At 35.3% G+C, this 17,872-nt stretch overlaps 1 protein-coding gene and 1 long non-coding RNA gene across 2 annotated transcripts in view; both read left to right on the top strand.

Moving 5' to 3' along the window:
* Positions 1-17,872, top strand: part of LOC139982313 (uncharacterized) — a 156,335-nt gene that overhangs the window by 97,577 nt on the left and 40,886 nt on the right. The gene's annotated exons all lie outside the window — the stretch shown is intronic.
* Positions 11,098-12,107, top strand: LOC139983713 (uncharacterized). The gene is made up of 3 exons (XR_011798810.1): positions 11,098-11,149; positions 11,486-11,513; positions 11,790-12,107. It is a non-coding gene; the product is annotated as an uncharacterized lncRNA (long non-coding RNA).

Below are 17,872 nucleotides of genomic sequence, written 5' to 3'. Positions count from 1 at the left end.
TCAAATATTGATTTATCACGTAGGCAACTTCAAATACTTTCTATAATATAACATTAGGTTCCTCACTAACTGTGACTAGCGTTAGGCTACAATGGGCCCTCGTAAGACTGTTATGTTCATTAATAATGATTTCAGCAGGTACTATAGTACAGGTGTGTATACCGCCTTCCGTAAATGACAAGCTAGTTACGTAACACGAATGAATAAGCATCCTAATTGCGTGCTATAAGTCATCCCGCTAGAGATGTAATATGGTAACATAATATGTCGATGAAAATTATACGAATGACTATTTCCGGTTAGACGAATAAAGGTTGACTCTGCTTAATGTGTAATAGAGATACTGGACTTTACGAGACTTATCACTAAGACGTATAATAATATACCAAATATTCTTTTTCAAATTTTCTTGCAGCATACAACAAAGTTATTTACTCACTTACTGGGACGAAACAAACAACGTTGCATATATTTATTAGTAAAAGGATTATCAATGGATTAAGTGAGACTGGTTAATATGTCATTCAGTCATAAATTATCTCATAGTGACACAGGAAGATGATTGCATTATACAACATACATGGAACGAACATTATACTGTACTATGCTAAATGTTCAAAAAGTGACGAATTTAAACAATTATTTACACCTGTATAATTATTTATTTTTGTACTACATTACATGCAAATGAGTGTGGGTTCGTTGATCCAGATATTAAGAGAATTAAAACAAAATATTGTGTACATGTTAAAAACCATTATTAATGTTAGATGTAGCGAATGGGTTTATCAGGAAGTGGTTCCGCCCAGCTGTGACGGTTACTGTTTTTTTGTTGACTGTTAGCTGAAATAGCTGTAAGAAAATTACCAGCGAAATACAAACATTACACATAAGTAGTATATATAGTGCCATTTCACCCCCCCCCACCAGCCCCCCCCCCCGAAGGTCCAAGCGGGCGTCATTTCCGAGTCCAAACTGAGCGTCATTTCGGAAGTCTAAACGGGGCGAACACGGGCGTCATTTCAAGAGCGCCCATACTTCGAATCCCAAAACTTATGTATTTATTATAATTATTATTATTTTTTTTTAAAGCGGGCTCCCGTTCTTCACACGAGGTCGTCAACGACGATTTGATCGTTAATGGCAAAGATTTTAATTAATTAATTAATTACACATATACATGTTGTCTGATTTGCGGGGCTGTTTCGTCGGAACCAAGATCCTTCAAGATGACAGATATTGAAGATAAAAAGCAATCATACTTATTGGAAACGTTTTTATTTTGTTTGGGCATGCCTGCATGCGTTTATATATAAAATCCGTTCATGTTGTTGGAAATGCAATTGATGTCTCTGATTTTAAGGGGTCAAAATGTCTGGTGGATTAAAATATTCAAAATCTCACAAGAACGTTGTGGCCGATTGGGACGTCTGGACTAGCGCCAAAAAGCAAACCCGAACAATGTATGGAGTGGTACAGAAACTTTTCACCGAAACTTCATGGATTTCTCGTAAGATTGTCGACAGCCTGACATACCGAACCACCAACGAGCGACGAAGTTAAGGGCTCTTTTTAAGGCCTCTAAATACTCCAGAAAGAACAGGCCTTTCTTCTCCGTTAAACATGCAATATGTGTCTTTGTGTCTTCTTTGATTGATTTGTTTTTACCCGTTTTCATAACATGCATATTCACAATGGATGATATATATTCCCACTTTATCGGTCTGGTCTAACTCACGGTAAGTAGGCTCACCTATTTAGGAGGGAAACACTAAACTTGCATGTGTTGAACTTTTTGACTTTGGTTTTTATTTATTTATTGATTGATTGATTTTTTTGTGCCCCGTTTTAAGAACACGCATAGTCACCACTAAAGTCACCACTAAATTATCATAAGTTCCACATTACACGGTACACAAACTGCAGAAAGGAATGTCTACACGTACACGCTAGGATCATAGGGCTCCAGTTTGTAAATAAAGTCATAGTACCAAACCAGCAATATTTGCAAGACTTGCCAATGCACTAATTAATATCCAGAGTGTTTGCTTTCCGACGTGAACTGTCCCAAATGACTTACGTCAATAACGGTCAAGCAGCACTAAACAGAAAACGCTAATCGGGAGTGTTGTATGTATCTAGAAGATACCGCGCATCGGGGCCAAGGTCCTTCAAGATGGAAAAAAAATATTGAAGCAAACGAGTTGTAACGAGACTAGATGATATGATGTCATCGTTATGTTGGGAATGATCCTCAGGCACCCGTTTTTCGGGGACCGTCTCCTGTTTTTTCAGGAGCCGTTTCGGAAGCCTTCGTTTTAGCTTGTAAGCTTAGGTGTCCATAAAAGTATACTTGTTAAAGTATATATAGGCCTAGGTATTTATACAACAGTTGTTACACAATAGGCTATTCGCATCGGTGACGTAACAACTGAAACGGAAATGCCGAGAAAAACACACGATGCGGTGGATGCGTTGAGCAAGCGAGCACAAACTGAGTGACTCAAGGGCACAAGGGTACACCGTGAGCAAAATGATAAGCACGCGATCACAAATTGTTTAATTCAACAAATTACTATCGAGGAAGGTAAATATGAACCTTGGCATTTGATATCACTAGTCATTGAACGCGTCAACGGCATCGGCTCGTTATGCACAGTTTTACCTCGTACTCCGCAATTTTGTGTAATCATTTGGATGGTATATGTGTTTCACCTTGCAAAGGATGCAATGTGTTAGTTATAGCTCGTTAATTCCAGTACACTAACGGAAAGTGCTCCCTCTCTATCTAGAACAACCAGAAACATCGACGCACATCACGAGGAAATGTTTTCACGAAATGTGGCATTTGTATAAGTTACTGTTGCCAATTATCAGTATACTTCCATTACTGTACAATACAGTTGGATTTCAAATAAACATGTTGGTTGTGAGATAATTTTATATTTTGGCTGATAGACCAATTTGAATTACAAAGGGGTTTGTAACTTGTGAATGAAAACTTATACACAGAGTATGATTTACCTTACATTCCATTTTTAAACTTTGAAGTACAGGTTCGTCTTATATACGGTAAAAACAATATGCATTGGGTCACCTCTTACACCAGCAATTTAGAGTTATCTCCACTTGTCAAATTTGGTCAACTTGACCAAGAAAGTACTACGGAGATCAGTATTTGACTTAAAATTCTAATTTGACCCAGAATTTGACCAAAGGGGTCGATAGATCTTTACCATTTAAATTAAATAAATCACATAATATGGGCAAAACGGAGTTAAATCTGCATCATTTTATAAATATTTTTGTTATATTTTGCTTGGCAATCAGTCTTTCATGAAGTCACATTTTCTGTCAGGTGCTGACAATGGTTACACAAAAATAATGTTTTGCTATAATAGAGAAACTTCAAATAAATTAACTTTTCAGCAAAGATCGTGTCCCATAGTAATGATCACAAAACAGTGAATGATTAAGGAATGTTATATGTCCAATATATGACTATACTTATAAAATCTTAGCTAGGTTGTATGACCGATACGTTTTAACTCAACTACCAAATCCTTGATGCTGAGATTAAATATCCTTCAACCAGAATTGTAGTGACATAATATCCTCGGTAAGAAATATCTGAGAACTATATTATTAATATTAGCGTGAACAAACTTTCAAAGATAGAGAGTGAATTGACAGGTTCTAAATTTTCCCAACAGGTTTAGATAAGGGCGTGAATCTGTTTAGAATGGCGACGGCGAATGAAATATTCCATAAAATAGGTGGAAGAGTAACCCAACGTTGAAGCAGACTAAAATCTCTGGGATCTAGTGATCCTCATCTAAAAAATTAAAAAAAAGGTACATGTTTAGCTTTCAAATGGTGTTTTTTTTTTTTTTTTTTTTTGCTGAGGCATATTTAGAGTCTTAATTAGGTACTATATTAGGTATAGGCGCACGGATGTATTAATAAATACTGTAAAATTGTTATTTGAAAAAGGTTCACATGGAGAAGTATTAGACTGGCAGTGGTAGAGGCGGGCCATGACCTCCCGCCTACTCTTAATTTCGCAAGTCCCTGCATATGAATGTAGTCGAAAAGTCTCTAAAAAAGAATACATGGACACAGTATGATATAATCATAATATTTGATTTTTATATAGAGCTTTACACCAGGGATAGGTCTCAAAGCGCTTCACAGACGTTATATTACCCCTGGTCAATAATAACCTGTCCCAGAGACAATCCCTCCAGTCGGCAACAGCTATAGACTGCGCCCAATGACAAGTTACCTCACAGGTACCCATTTAACCCCTGTGTGGAGAGAGGCAATTGAGATAAAGCATTTTGCCCAAGGACACAACGTAATGCACTGGGCATGATTTACAAAATGGGTTTGTTTTGTCTACGAATTTTCATTGCTGCTGCGGTGTTACATCAGCACTTTGGGGTCAGTTGTTATTATTTGAAGATTAAAGGTAAATATATACATTGATTTAATAACACTTGAGTTCGTACCTGAATTGCTGTTCGCAACGTTCTAACACGTGATATTATACGTTGTTCGTGACACTAATGTTCTATTTACTCCCTTCAGCTGTGTCTACTAATATAAACCATTTTATCATTTGTATTCTTCTCCTCTTAACATTTCTTAGTAGATTTAATTTTGTAAATGTTTTAGTAGGTTTAGTACTCATTCAAATAAATTTGAGCCTTGCTTTTATATCTTATGTCTATTCACAAAAAGGTCAGTGGGCGATACAGCATGCTCCCCTGTCCAGTATCTTGAAATCGGTACCCTTGGTATCATTCAGTGTGCGTTTAGTGAAAGTTTGCTGGCAATTTCTTAGTACGATGTAGACATAGGAGATCCGATACTGTTTTACAAATAAAGACGGTGCAACAAGTGGACAAGGTTACGAGTCAGGAGAATTTGATATCTACCCTAACGGTTTACTAGTTATCAGAAATGTTAGCATTAATCACGAATCTGATTTCAGGGTAACAAAGATTATTTCAGGAACTATTCCGAATATTTCACATCTCATTACGTTGCACACGACTGGTATGTATTTCAAAATTAGTATTAAGTACGTAATGATAATATAATCAGAAAACTTCAATTGATATTTGGATGCACGCTCCCCGCGTCATTTTTATAAGTAATTTTTATAATGTTGTATCTTGAGATTTGTTTCGAGGGGCTTGTAAATAATATTGAGTTAGCATGATTGAAGGACTTCATGTGTTTTGATTGTTATATCCTGTACGCTGCTTGAGTCTCACCAATTTTTTTTATAAATTTCTTGGTGAAATGTAAAAGACAGATCATTATGAGATATTAACATGCACTTTGTAAATCGCATGATAACACTCAATAGCAAGCAATGGCTTGACTACAAATACAGACATTATTATTTGAATATGAAATGTTCATCATGACAAATAGCTGTTATTTATTTTAATTTTTATCATTTTTATGTAACACATAAAACCTTACCCGAATGAGATTCAACACAAATACTGACAAGACACTGATATTGTTGCATTTATGAAAGGCAAGACGAAAGAGAAAGCAAAAACGTAGTTTGATTCAGTTCGTGGATGAACTCGACATGTTTATATGAATATAGCATTGTATATACAACTATTATATTCGCATGCATTGACGTCGGTAACTATTGAATAGTCAAATGAGACTGATAAAACGCATTTGCACGTCTTAATAGTTCCTGCACTGTCTACTCAACTTTGCACAAAAGTCGTGGATTTTCGATAATACAGGTGGTAAGCTAAACATCATGGATCTTATCATATGGTATTTACCAACACTAGAGATTATTTTATGTTCAATACTTTTCTTAATTTAAAGGAACCCTTAAATGACTATTAAACATTTGTATAATGTAATCAAGGCGACACACACATTTAACAGCTATTTTAATACATCAATGTATAGATTACCGTTCTATTTTAAAGCATGTTTGACTTATTCTCTACAGTTGAGCCAGCTATGAGCAATCCTATCATAACGGAATATGAACAGATGGACGGTAATATATGTTTTTAATCGGTAACAGAACAACTTGAATTGAAATGCTTCGTTAGTGCGAGTCGTCCTGCCGTCAACTTGAGATGAATAGGAAGGACGGCTGAACGGGATAACACCTTGAAGTCAAGTTACAACAATTCAACATGTGATAATGTGACTTACACATCATGGTCTTCAACAACGTTTAATATTCAGAAAACATCTTTCTTGAGCCTTATTGTATGTGCATCGTCCAGCATTCCACTGGATCTGATGAAAGGAGAAAATATGATTTTGGTTGAGAATCAGCTTGCTCACAAGTAAGAGATAGCTCCCATCATGCACTTCGTCAAGCTGAGTTTTCCAATGAAGCTGCCGTGTGTGAATCCAAGATTAAATTTAATTGTTTGTAAACTATGTCGTGGTGAAGAGAATATTACCTTTGAAATATAGTATATTAGTATTTTCCTATCAAGGGATATGGCTGGATTTCAATACAGGGAGTACCAACTTGATGATGCTGGAAGCCTATCGTTACAAATCGCTTTAGTAGAACACGAAGTACGTTACACCTGTATTTATGATGATGGTATCGATGGAGGTGCTCTATTGTACGATGTTTATGTTATCGGTAGGGTTTATTATATATTCCACTTGCAATGTCCATGGCAATTCACACTTGCTCCTAAAATCTAACTGTTATGCTTAATAAACACGGCAACGAGAAGAGGGGTAGGGCCTGGGGTTAATGTCAATTTTGGGGTCTGTCAAATATGTGATAAAGAATGTACCTTCAAACTCCCATGAAAGTACCGTGAACTTAGAATATATAATTCAAGCAGGGACCTGTTGAAATAAGTGGACCCGGACCCGGCCTGACTCTCGCCCGTGAATGTTAATATATACACCTTAACATTGAAATATACATATAATATGCAATATTATAAATATGCAATCGATATATGTTGAGGAGACCTACATCAGTGTGCCAATTTCTATCGAGAAAAACGAAGTTGACTTTGATTTATCCTGAAAATCCTTAGAAGGAATGAACCATACTTCGAAGACTGTTACGAACGTTACTACTTGGGTCAACATAAGTTGTTATTACAATTTCGTTTGTTTTATTTACAGTGGATCCAGTACCTGCGTTTCCAGTGATTAAAGGTTGTAATCACCAGCAGTACTGCGTCTTGGAAAAACAAATTCAAGACGTTTTAACGTGCACAGTATCAGGAATAAGACCAAATGTGACTCTCGAATGGAAGGTGTTTAGACAGGATATTGCTATTAGAGCATTTTCAGAACAAACAGTAACGGTTACACAAAGAGATGACCGGTATGATATTATTTTAAAAGCAAAGCTTGGAATTCCTGTCAAACCAGAAAACAGAAACACTGTAGAATGCGTCGCTGTTGGGGAACATGCAGAACACTTCGATCTTTCTACAAAGATTGATGTCATCTTTTCAAATGGCAAGTATTCTAATAGATTCAAACCTTATTATGTGTCACGAGTATGCTTGACGCAAGTCTAACGACTATCGTGCAGCTGTATAAATTTACTGATGAATATTCATTTGTTGTCTGTGTTGCTCACGAAGTTCAAATTAGTAACATACGACATTCTAGTATATGCTTTGTTTAATTCACTGATTGCTCGACGGGCATCAATGGAATTTGTGCAAGTCTTTGTTTAGATTAATTTGCATAAAATGCAGGTTGGTATGAATAGGCCGGGTAAGCAGGTCAGGGCGTGGTATTCGTGTTTGGTAGAGTATACTTGGTGCAAGGGTGCTGGGTGCACCACAGCAGTTACTTGTTGCAGTTGGACACGATGTCCGTTGGGCGACGTTAGCCCGCAGTACTTCACTATTCTAATATAGTATATGTAGGGGCAACTTTCAGTTCTCCGCTGGTGAATTCGTGGCAATATATATATATATATATATATATATCTTGTCATATATCGTAAAGGACGTACCGAAACGTGTAAAAGCCGGAAACTGACCGAATTCCGTAAGTGTCTCATTTTCTTATGTATACTAAGCCAAACCTTACTATGCAGTAGAGGGAACGCAACTAGTTGGTCGTATTCTTGTTTCTTATTTGAGTGTAGCGAGGCCGGAATATGTTAGAGATTGGAAAGCACATATAAAATATATTTATGAGAAGTTTGTTAGTATCGAATGTCTGTATAGGGAGGGCATATTGTAAATAGGTGATAAGTGTTAATAAGGTGTAAAATCATGGGATCATACAGCGAGATCAATACATGTTTGATATGTTTCATATTGCCGATGTAACGTCTAATTTGTGTGAAATATTTGTTTATACAATGCGTACATTTTACGTTGTGTTTCAGGGTTTTTGCCCCTGGTTACGAGGACTAAATAAAACTCATAGAAAAGACACACGCCATCCGCCTCGAGTATTTACGTTGTCCAGCGAATAGTTGTACGTTACCCGTGACATTTGGGGGCCTGTCCGGGAACTAATCGTCTGGTCGTTTATCGTCGGGCCACCAATAGCACTAAGCATCAGAAACTTCGTCTGACGTTTTGCGGGCCGCGAGCGCCCTCAACAGAGCCAAACGAGCCGTCCGACGTCTGCGTCATTCTCGTCATTCTCGTCAACAATAGAAAGCGACGAACGAACTGGGTGTGAGCAAGTTTTACTCTAATTGTTCTGGGAGCTCGTTCTGGGATGAAAGAGGTGATTATCATTGTTCGCATTTCATTGATCTTATGTGTTAATTTCGTGCCCCTCGTTACTACAGAGTTGCCTAAGATGGCAGAGTTTCAAAATTATATCGAAATGGGAGAAAGCCTTGACCTCAAAGGGCAGGCGCTAATTGATTTTGCAAAGAATATGGATGCACAGACAAGGGACGAAAGACAGAGAGAGCGAGAACATCAAAAGGAGTTAAAAGAAATTGAACTAAGAATTGCAGAGGAAAACGTGAAGACGCGGTCCTCAGGAAAACCGGATGTAGGCTCGCCGCAAATGTCACCGTTCAAAAAGCCTGAGATACCATGTTTTAACGAAAAAACAGACGATATTGACTCATACCTAAAAAGGTTCGAGAGGTACTCAACCGCGGCAGGAAAAGTAAGATCAGAATGGGCCATATTGTTGAGTGCTCTGTTAACGGGCAAAGCCCTTAATGTTTATTCAAGATTGTCCGACGATGATTCTAAGAATTATGACATCCTTAAGAAAGCGTTACTTTGTATCTATGATATGAATGCCGATGGTTTTCGTAGAAAGTTTAGAGGTTCAAAGCTTGAAGGAGGGGAAAACTATATCCAATATGTGGATAGACTAACAGGTTACTTGGAACGCTGGGTAGACCTTAGCAATACAACTAAGTCTTATGTAGGTATGCTAGACTTCATGGTTAAAGATCAATTTTATAGTATGTGTCCTAAGGATCTTCGTATATTTGTTAAAGAGGGACAACCTGTTAGTGTCAAAGACATGGCTTATAGGGCTGATCGTTATGTCGACGCCAGGGGTAAACAGTGGGACAAGAAGGGTTCTTCAAAACAAGAATCTAACCACAATTTACAGTTTGAACAGCAGGTAGATAAGGGCAAGGAGTGGAATAAAAACAAGAAATGTTATAATTGTAGCGACGTGGGTCATGTTTCTCGCGGGGTGCACCACAGCAGTTACTTGTTGCAGTTGGACACGATGTCCGTTGGGCGACGTTAGCCCGCAGTACTTCACTATTCTAATATAGTATATGTAGGGGCAACTTTCAGTTCCCCGCTGGTGAATTCGTGGCAATATATATATATATATATATATATATATATATATATATATATATATATATATATATATATATATATATATATATATATATATATATATATATATATATATATATATATCTTGTCATAAGTGTTAATAAGGTGTAAAATCATGGGATCATACAGCGAGATCAATGCATGTTTGATATGTTTCATATTGCCGATGTAACGTCTAATTTGTGTGAAATATTTGTTTATACAATGCGTACATTTTACGTTGTGTTTCAGGGTTTTTGCCCCTGGTTACGAGGACTAAATAAAACTCATAGAAAAGACACACGCCATCCGCCTCGAGTATTTACGTTGTCCAGCGAATAGTTGTACGTTACCCGTGACATTATTATCGAAAGTGTTAAATAGCGGAGGCGTATTTATTGTAATGTTACATGATATGTAATCACTGAAAGCACTTTCCACAACATAATGTTGTAGTGCATATTGTTTAAAAATTAAACTTACATTTGCAATGAAGACTGTACAATAACAACACGATAATTTTACTTTTACCTACCAAAAAGAGAAAAAAAATCGATATTTATATTGGTAGCTTTCATAACTATTAGAGATATGTTATCCATCCAGGCATTATACTTTTTATCATATACATTTGAAAACAATGTTATATCTGTTTCATTGTGACTATGAAACGGGTAAATGTTTATTCAAATGTATTTTATTACAATTCTTCCATTCTAGTTCATCCGACGGAAGAAACATCGATCAGAATGTTCTTAGTACCGGTCGTTGTTGTAGTGGTTGCTGTTGTTACGGTGATTCTCTTAGCTCTGTGCATAATCATGCAAAAAAGTAGATAAACATGTATACTACGTATTAGTATTTAATCCGATGATTCTCAAGCATACAGTTCTATATACGTCACATAAATGTGTCTTCCACCAAGTATTGTCCACCATAAACACTTCATAACATCTTCATCAAGTTATGTTAATCGATCTTTAAGCTATTGCCGTAGTTGATATATTTTCTCGTTTCTTTTAAGAACTGCATGGAATATAAGTAAAACGGCATTAACAATAACATCAATATTGTTATTCCTTATATAAAATGTTTCAAACTTATCGTCAGTCGAATGTTATCGCTTACATTAACATCGTCACAGAAAAGTATCCAATTGCGCAACTGTAGATAGTTTGTACTAGGAAGGACAACAGTAATGGTGTAATATGCTTCTTAAAACAATTTGACAAAGCTAATAGTTAAAAGAATACAATATAATGTAGCTTTCACTTTCAGTCAGAAAACGACAGATGACATAGAAGCTGCATACTGGCAATCTAGAAGAGGTAAATATATATCTGCGTACGGTGTTTAGTAGTAATGTATGGACATTAATTTGAACGGTTGTAGTAATAAATGGGATACTTTGGAGGTTCTGACGTTTTACTTGACATAATTAACATATGAATTATAGTTTTGAAAGCAGAAATATATATATTATGAGAGGCTTTAATTACGCAAGATATGTGGTACTAGTATATTACGTAGTTAGCAAAATGTGAATATTTTAAATAATATTCATGTAATCGCTTCCAAGATTTCAAATGTTTACGTCTACAAATCAGAATACAACATCCATACACTTGATAGTAACGCATATGCACATCTTTGTTCTTTTACAGACATTGCCAATGATGAAAACAAAAAGAGGTGAGGCAGTTATTATTCCTTAACCATTGACAAATGATACTTTAAAATTTGAATACACTCACACTGCCAAGGTTAGCTTCAAACGCTGTCAAACCAATTTACATTAATCACATATTTGTTTGACATCCGTTACTCACTTTATATAATATAAATACCAGAATCATTACCTAAAAAAAACAATTTGTGAAAATTTCAGTCTTCAGTTATGTAATTTGGAAGAACAGTCATTGTTATCATGATTCTTACATTATTTAACGAGTTTTAATTTTATTACAGAGTTTTCAGAGAAAGAGACTCTTTTCATCGGACAGATAAAATCCAAATACGAACTGCTTTATGATTCAGTTCAACCAATACCATACATCAAAGACAGGATGTATTGTGTGGACAAGGTATTTGTTAATGGCGGTGTTGAATTCCTTGCTAACATGCCCGAAGGCGGAGGACAATTGCGGTGGGAAAGCCTAGGAACTTATCAAGATATAGTCAGTGAGACATGTCTAAGCTCAAAACGACAAATTCTTGAAGGCGAACCTGGATATAGAAAATCAACTTTAATTGTACAATTACTTTATGACTGGTGCCAGTCTGTCCACATTTCACCACTAATAATGTCATGTTTGCTCACATTACATACGAAAATGAAAAGATGGTAACATTCAATTCAGTAACTAGCTTTTTTCGCTATATGATATCTTGCTTCCATAGTCAAATGAAAATTAAAATGAAAGACGAAAACGTACAGAAATTTGAACTGTTAGAAAACGAGCATAATGCTCTTGACAAAATTGCTTTGGAAGCGTTAAGTAGAAAAAAAACAGAAAATAGTTCGGGACAAAGAAAAAACTTCGTAATCAACTAGGATGTAAATTTTACGAACACTATTTTCGCATTGGCATCGTTGTTGAAGAAGAATTTCTAGATATAGCAGATAAAGTAAGTGACAAAAGTCATATTCAGTACAAAAAAGGAGGTGAGGTTTTATCACAAGCTCTTCTGCGAATGGTACGCTGCCTTTTATGGTGCAGAGTGCTTGTCTATTATGTTGCAAAACGTTTGTCTGCTATCAGCACTGGAAATGTACACAGTTTTCTGGACAAATTAGATCCATTTGACTTACAGTATTTATATCGATTTGTGTGTGGTCTTGACAAGGTTGCGGCGGAAAAAGTTATTCAGTACCTGCAAAGTAAAGACGATGGAAAAAAGTTCGCAGTGTTGTGCATGCTTGAACAAGAAGAGTAAAACAAAAACATTTTAAAGAGAGTATCTGATTTGGTTTCTTATGGTGTTACATCCATTGATAAGGATGAGAGTAAACTACTGCAGAGGTCTACGATACAAATTCTGGGCGTTGCATCGAAACACAAGGTACATTTGTATATTAATAAATGTTCGTATTGTCACCACCATTACCTTAAGGTGAACAATATGACAAGGTTAGAATGATAACATGCTCAAGCGATATATGTAATTAACTTCTACCCGGAAACCTCACTTTGACGATCTTAAAATTTGCATGATATAAAATTTATTTCAATATTTTTAATTATTGCATTGCATCAAACATAAAGTAATATATATATATATATATATATATATATATATATATATATATATATATATATATATAAATGATATATTACAAAAGAAGAGACCAGAAGTTGCAGGATGTTATGCGAATGTCTGCCATTACAAATTAATTTACGTCTGTAAATGAGCATGTTTCTATTGATTAAGCTATTAAATTAGCGTAGAAATATATAATTTAAGGAATTAACCTTGCAAAATCGATGACCACAAAATAATGTTCAGCTCACTTCTATGAGAGTGGGATCCTTAACTTTTGCGACATTTAAGCAAACATGCATTTTGTGGTCGTTGGTGATACACATACAAATTTTATTTATTTGAAATCACGTTTAGATACCCGTGTCCTGTCTGGTACTAGACAAGTCTTTTGCCAATGCAGACCAACATGATATCACGCTGAAATCCGGGCTGCGTGTGCCTTTCATGCCAGTCCTGGAGAAATCAGAATGGAGAAGGGAAGAGAGGTTACGCAAGAACAACTGTTAAGTGTGTGGAGATAGGTACAGCAGTGTCAGAAGTTGAAGAGATTGACGTAAGTACTATACAAATAATGCATAAATATACATAAAAAGGCCTGTAAGACATTTTGTCAAAGGCAGGGAAAAGTTCAATAATTACAATGTTAAGTGAAAGGATATGAACTTAAACACATGTATACTAAGGATTTTATAGTAGATCATGATGCTGTCATTTCACCTTTAAAAAAAAAAGCTTCGTAAGTATTATACAAACACTGCTTAAAATATACAGAATTAGCCCTGTAGGACATTTGGAATCAACATCAGAGGCAGGAAGAAGTTCAATAATTCCAATGTGAAATGTGATATAAACATTAAACACATTTGTACATACGATTGTATAGTACATCCTGATGCTGTCAAGTTAACTTTTGAACATGAAATAAACTTTAAAAAATATAATCTACTAGGAAAACTAGAACTTTCAGCACCAAATTTCTTTGCATACAAATTTATGTTTGGTGCATATAGCATTGTATCCATATATACTTGCAAACTGAACATATGGCTGTAATTACAAATGTCAGTGAGACATATGTAAAACCACGCGAATATAAAATTGGTATATTAACTAACATTTTCAAAAATCAAGATATACGTTTGGAGTCCACGAAATAGTTTCTAATAACATTCATGTACTTCACAAACTTGTTAATTTTGCAATATCGTTGCATTAATATTTCATTGCAACTCGTGTGAACAAGTTACTGATATTCAATAAAACATTTCATGGATACTCATGCCCCATTATTGTCTCTAAACAAAAAGTAACATATTTTCACGTCTGTCTATACCATGTAATCAATGTTATGGCATTTACTAAATGTTCTTTCACTTAAGAAGTACCGTGCAGTCAAATAACATAGGTAAGGACCACAAATGAAGATATGTGTCTACATGTTCACTTGTAAACGGTCATATTGTATTCACAGATTTATTGACTGTTTCTTTCCTCTGTCTATTCCCGTTGAGCACATTTCGAGTATCATTACATCAAGACACCTTAAAGGTAAGACAGAATCAATTAACGGATGAACACATCGCAGTCTTTATATTGTATTTGTGTTCGGTTAACCTTTAACCGAACATTCATGAGCTGCTACTTCGATGATTCGAAACTAACATGTCTACGTATAGATGCTTACTCAATAGTACATATAATATTTCAAATAACCAATAAATGTCTAACTTTTGTTTTCCCTAGTCTTTTGGAAGCCCCTTGATTATGAATTTGCCTTAGAGTTTGTAAGTGGCAAATGGAAAATAAATTCTGAAGCGACTTCAACGTTGTCGGTACGTACTTTGGTAGCATATGTCGTAATTCGTGTTAACGTTTTCAGTTACAAATATAATTGTCTTCTAGGGTTTACTTTGAATATGCCTCCTCCATGTATTCATCTAAGTTTCGTTAATTGTAGTCCCTTTAATCTCATAAGGAATTAAAATTGCTGTAGTGCTGTAATGATCACCCCTTTTACATGGCACTTCAAGACTGGAGAATAAGCAGCAAGAAGACGAACCACGTTAGTTGTTTTCGCAAATGGTATTGAAAATAATATTATATCTCATTCATTATCGGAATTCTTGCTTCCATTTTTTTGGTATGGCTGCTAAAAATGTTCCATTTCAGATTGTTCCGACGCTTAAGGGTTCACTGAATCTACTTATATTAGCAACGTACACATGCTCGTGTATTTATCGTTCACATGGTTTCGATATAGCTCGTTGGTAGCCATGTCTCGTAATATATTAGTAACATATGTAAAAACCAGGTACATTTATTTACTGCTTGACATGGTCATTTCAGTATAAATAACTTTATTTTGTTATCAGATTGAGGACCGTCAGAGCTTACATAAACTGATGTCAAATACAGTAACGCTTAGCAAAGATGGCAGTAAACATTTCCAAGGATATATGATAGAGCTCTTACACAATGCATCTTGTCACAAAACCACGTATTATCATAAAACATAGTTTAATTTATTAACTATCAAATATAATAGACCCTCTATTATTTTTATGTAAAGATACCAAAACCTTGTTGTGTGTTTAGTAACACGCAGACCTACCCAAATTTCATAGTAAATCGTATGGGTCAGAAATTGCTTGAATCTGTTCAAACGGAATAAAGCCAGCTATTTATGGTTTTGTTTATATTGTAATTATTCAATGTTTTCCATTCTATAGTAGATAACTATTGCACTTTTTTTAAAGAACAAATAACATAGTATGGAATATCTTACATTAAGGTAGCGTATTTAGGAATGTATCAAAGAAAGTACAATTTACCCAGCAGAGTAGGCGAGAGTGGACGGGAAGAAACAATGATGGCGAACTGAACGTACATTTTTTTGAGGGTGCATTTAGTAATGGTATCGTTTTGTTTTTTGTAGATACGATAACAATAACAAACGCATAGACACGTTTGGTTTAACATCTTCTTATTTTCTTTCTGTATATTCCTATCTACTGTGTGAATTTGGCAAACGCTTTTAAAGAGCTCGATGGAGACGGGAATATTATGTTCTGCTCTGGTCTCTCTCTACTAATCATCACATCACTAGAGATACTGGATATACAGAGATACTAGAGATACTGGATATTCAGGATATACAGAGAAAGGGAGGAAAATATGTAAAAGAAGAAGTAATTGCAACGTTACTTATTGTTTCAGTTCACTGCATCTGCAACTACTGCGTGTCAGTACCATGTACTATTATATTTTTTTTCATTGCAACTATTTTCATGTTGAATTACTGCCGGAAATTTCTGCAAGACGATAGGTTAGTCTAAAACCTGCTTCCTTCACCACCATTGTTCATCTACCTTCAACTTTAACTAGCACCGAGTCTTTTCATGTTGTGTTATTCGAAATAAATAATATTCCCCTTGTCCTCCTATCATTTGGTATATGACTGATTATTGTGCTAAATGGGCTCTATCAACATTTTTAGCATATTCTGTGACTTTATTGTCACTTAATGGTTTTTCAATTTAATGGTATTTACAAAGCGTTTTATTGTACATGTATGTTGCTGCATTGGCAACATAAAGGCTGTATTGAGTCTGGATCATCTATCACATTAACGTAAGTTATTCTCTCTTTATTTCCGCAAGATGATAATACAAAAACAAATACATAGAAGAAAGTACAGAAGCATCAAAATGTTGAAGAATACATACAGTCATCACAAGAACAATCTTCTCTACAATGTAATTATCACTGAGGGGAGACCTGGCAGAAGCAATGCTTATATAAATTCCAGGCCACCCTCTATACTTAATTAATTGATTTACTTATTACTAAACTTTAACATATTTAAGTCCCACCCACCCCAAAAGAAGAAGAAGAAGCTGGGGGAAAAAAAGATCAGTACTTATCTAACAAAAATGATTTTTTAAAGCCAATTTAAAGGAAGTCAAAGAGGGTTGGGTACGTAAGTTGACATCTAGAGAATTCCAGAACGTGGGGCCACTAATGCGGATTGTCTTTTGATAAGAAGAAGAACGACATAATCTATGAAAATAATTGTCCCTATTTCATGTATCATAATGGTGAACATTGCCTGCCTTGATGTAAAAAGAGCTAAAATTGGGTGGAAGTAAATTGTGATTAAATTTGTACATAAAGATTCCTAATTGGTAGTGGTATACGTCAAATATGCTACGTATCCGGTTGTCTTTGAAAAAAAAGGTGCAGTGTGAAAACGGTACGGAACATTGTTGATACATCGTACGACACGCTTCTGGAGGATGAATAGGCGACTAACAATAGATGGGTGCGAGTTAGCCCAGACAATTGCACAATAGTTTAAGTGTGGTAAAATAAGGGTGTTATATAATGAAAGGAATACTTGCTTAGAAAAAATGGTCTTTGAACTTATACAAGATACTAATGTTTTTTTGGAGACTGTCTTAGATACTTTCTGAACTTGAAGCTTCCAGCTTAGATTATTGTCAATGATTAAACCTAGAAATTTAGTAGAATGAGCACAATTTATTTTGTCATTACCTATAAATAAGTTAATAATGGGGGTGGGCTTTTGCGGGGGGTGAAATATTACATATTTAGACTAACATGTATTCAGTGATAACTTATTTACTTGAAACCATTCAGATATCTTATTAAGCTCGGTATTTATAACTCTTGCTGCAATATGAGGATCTCTGTGTTTGTAAAATAAATTTGTATCATCAGCAAAAAGTATATAAGACATGTGATTTGAGGCATTACCAATATCGTTA

This window comes from Apostichopus japonicus, chromosome 16 (genome assembly GCF_037975245.1).
Source record: "Apostichopus japonicus isolate 1M-3 chromosome 16, ASM3797524v1, whole genome shotgun sequence".
In the NCBI taxonomy this organism is placed as follows: Eukaryota; Metazoa; Echinodermata; class Holothuroidea; order Aspidochirotida; family Stichopodidae; genus Apostichopus; species Apostichopus japonicus.
Note: the sequence above shows the minus strand (reverse complement) of the source record. Positions and strands in the feature narration are given on the sequence as shown.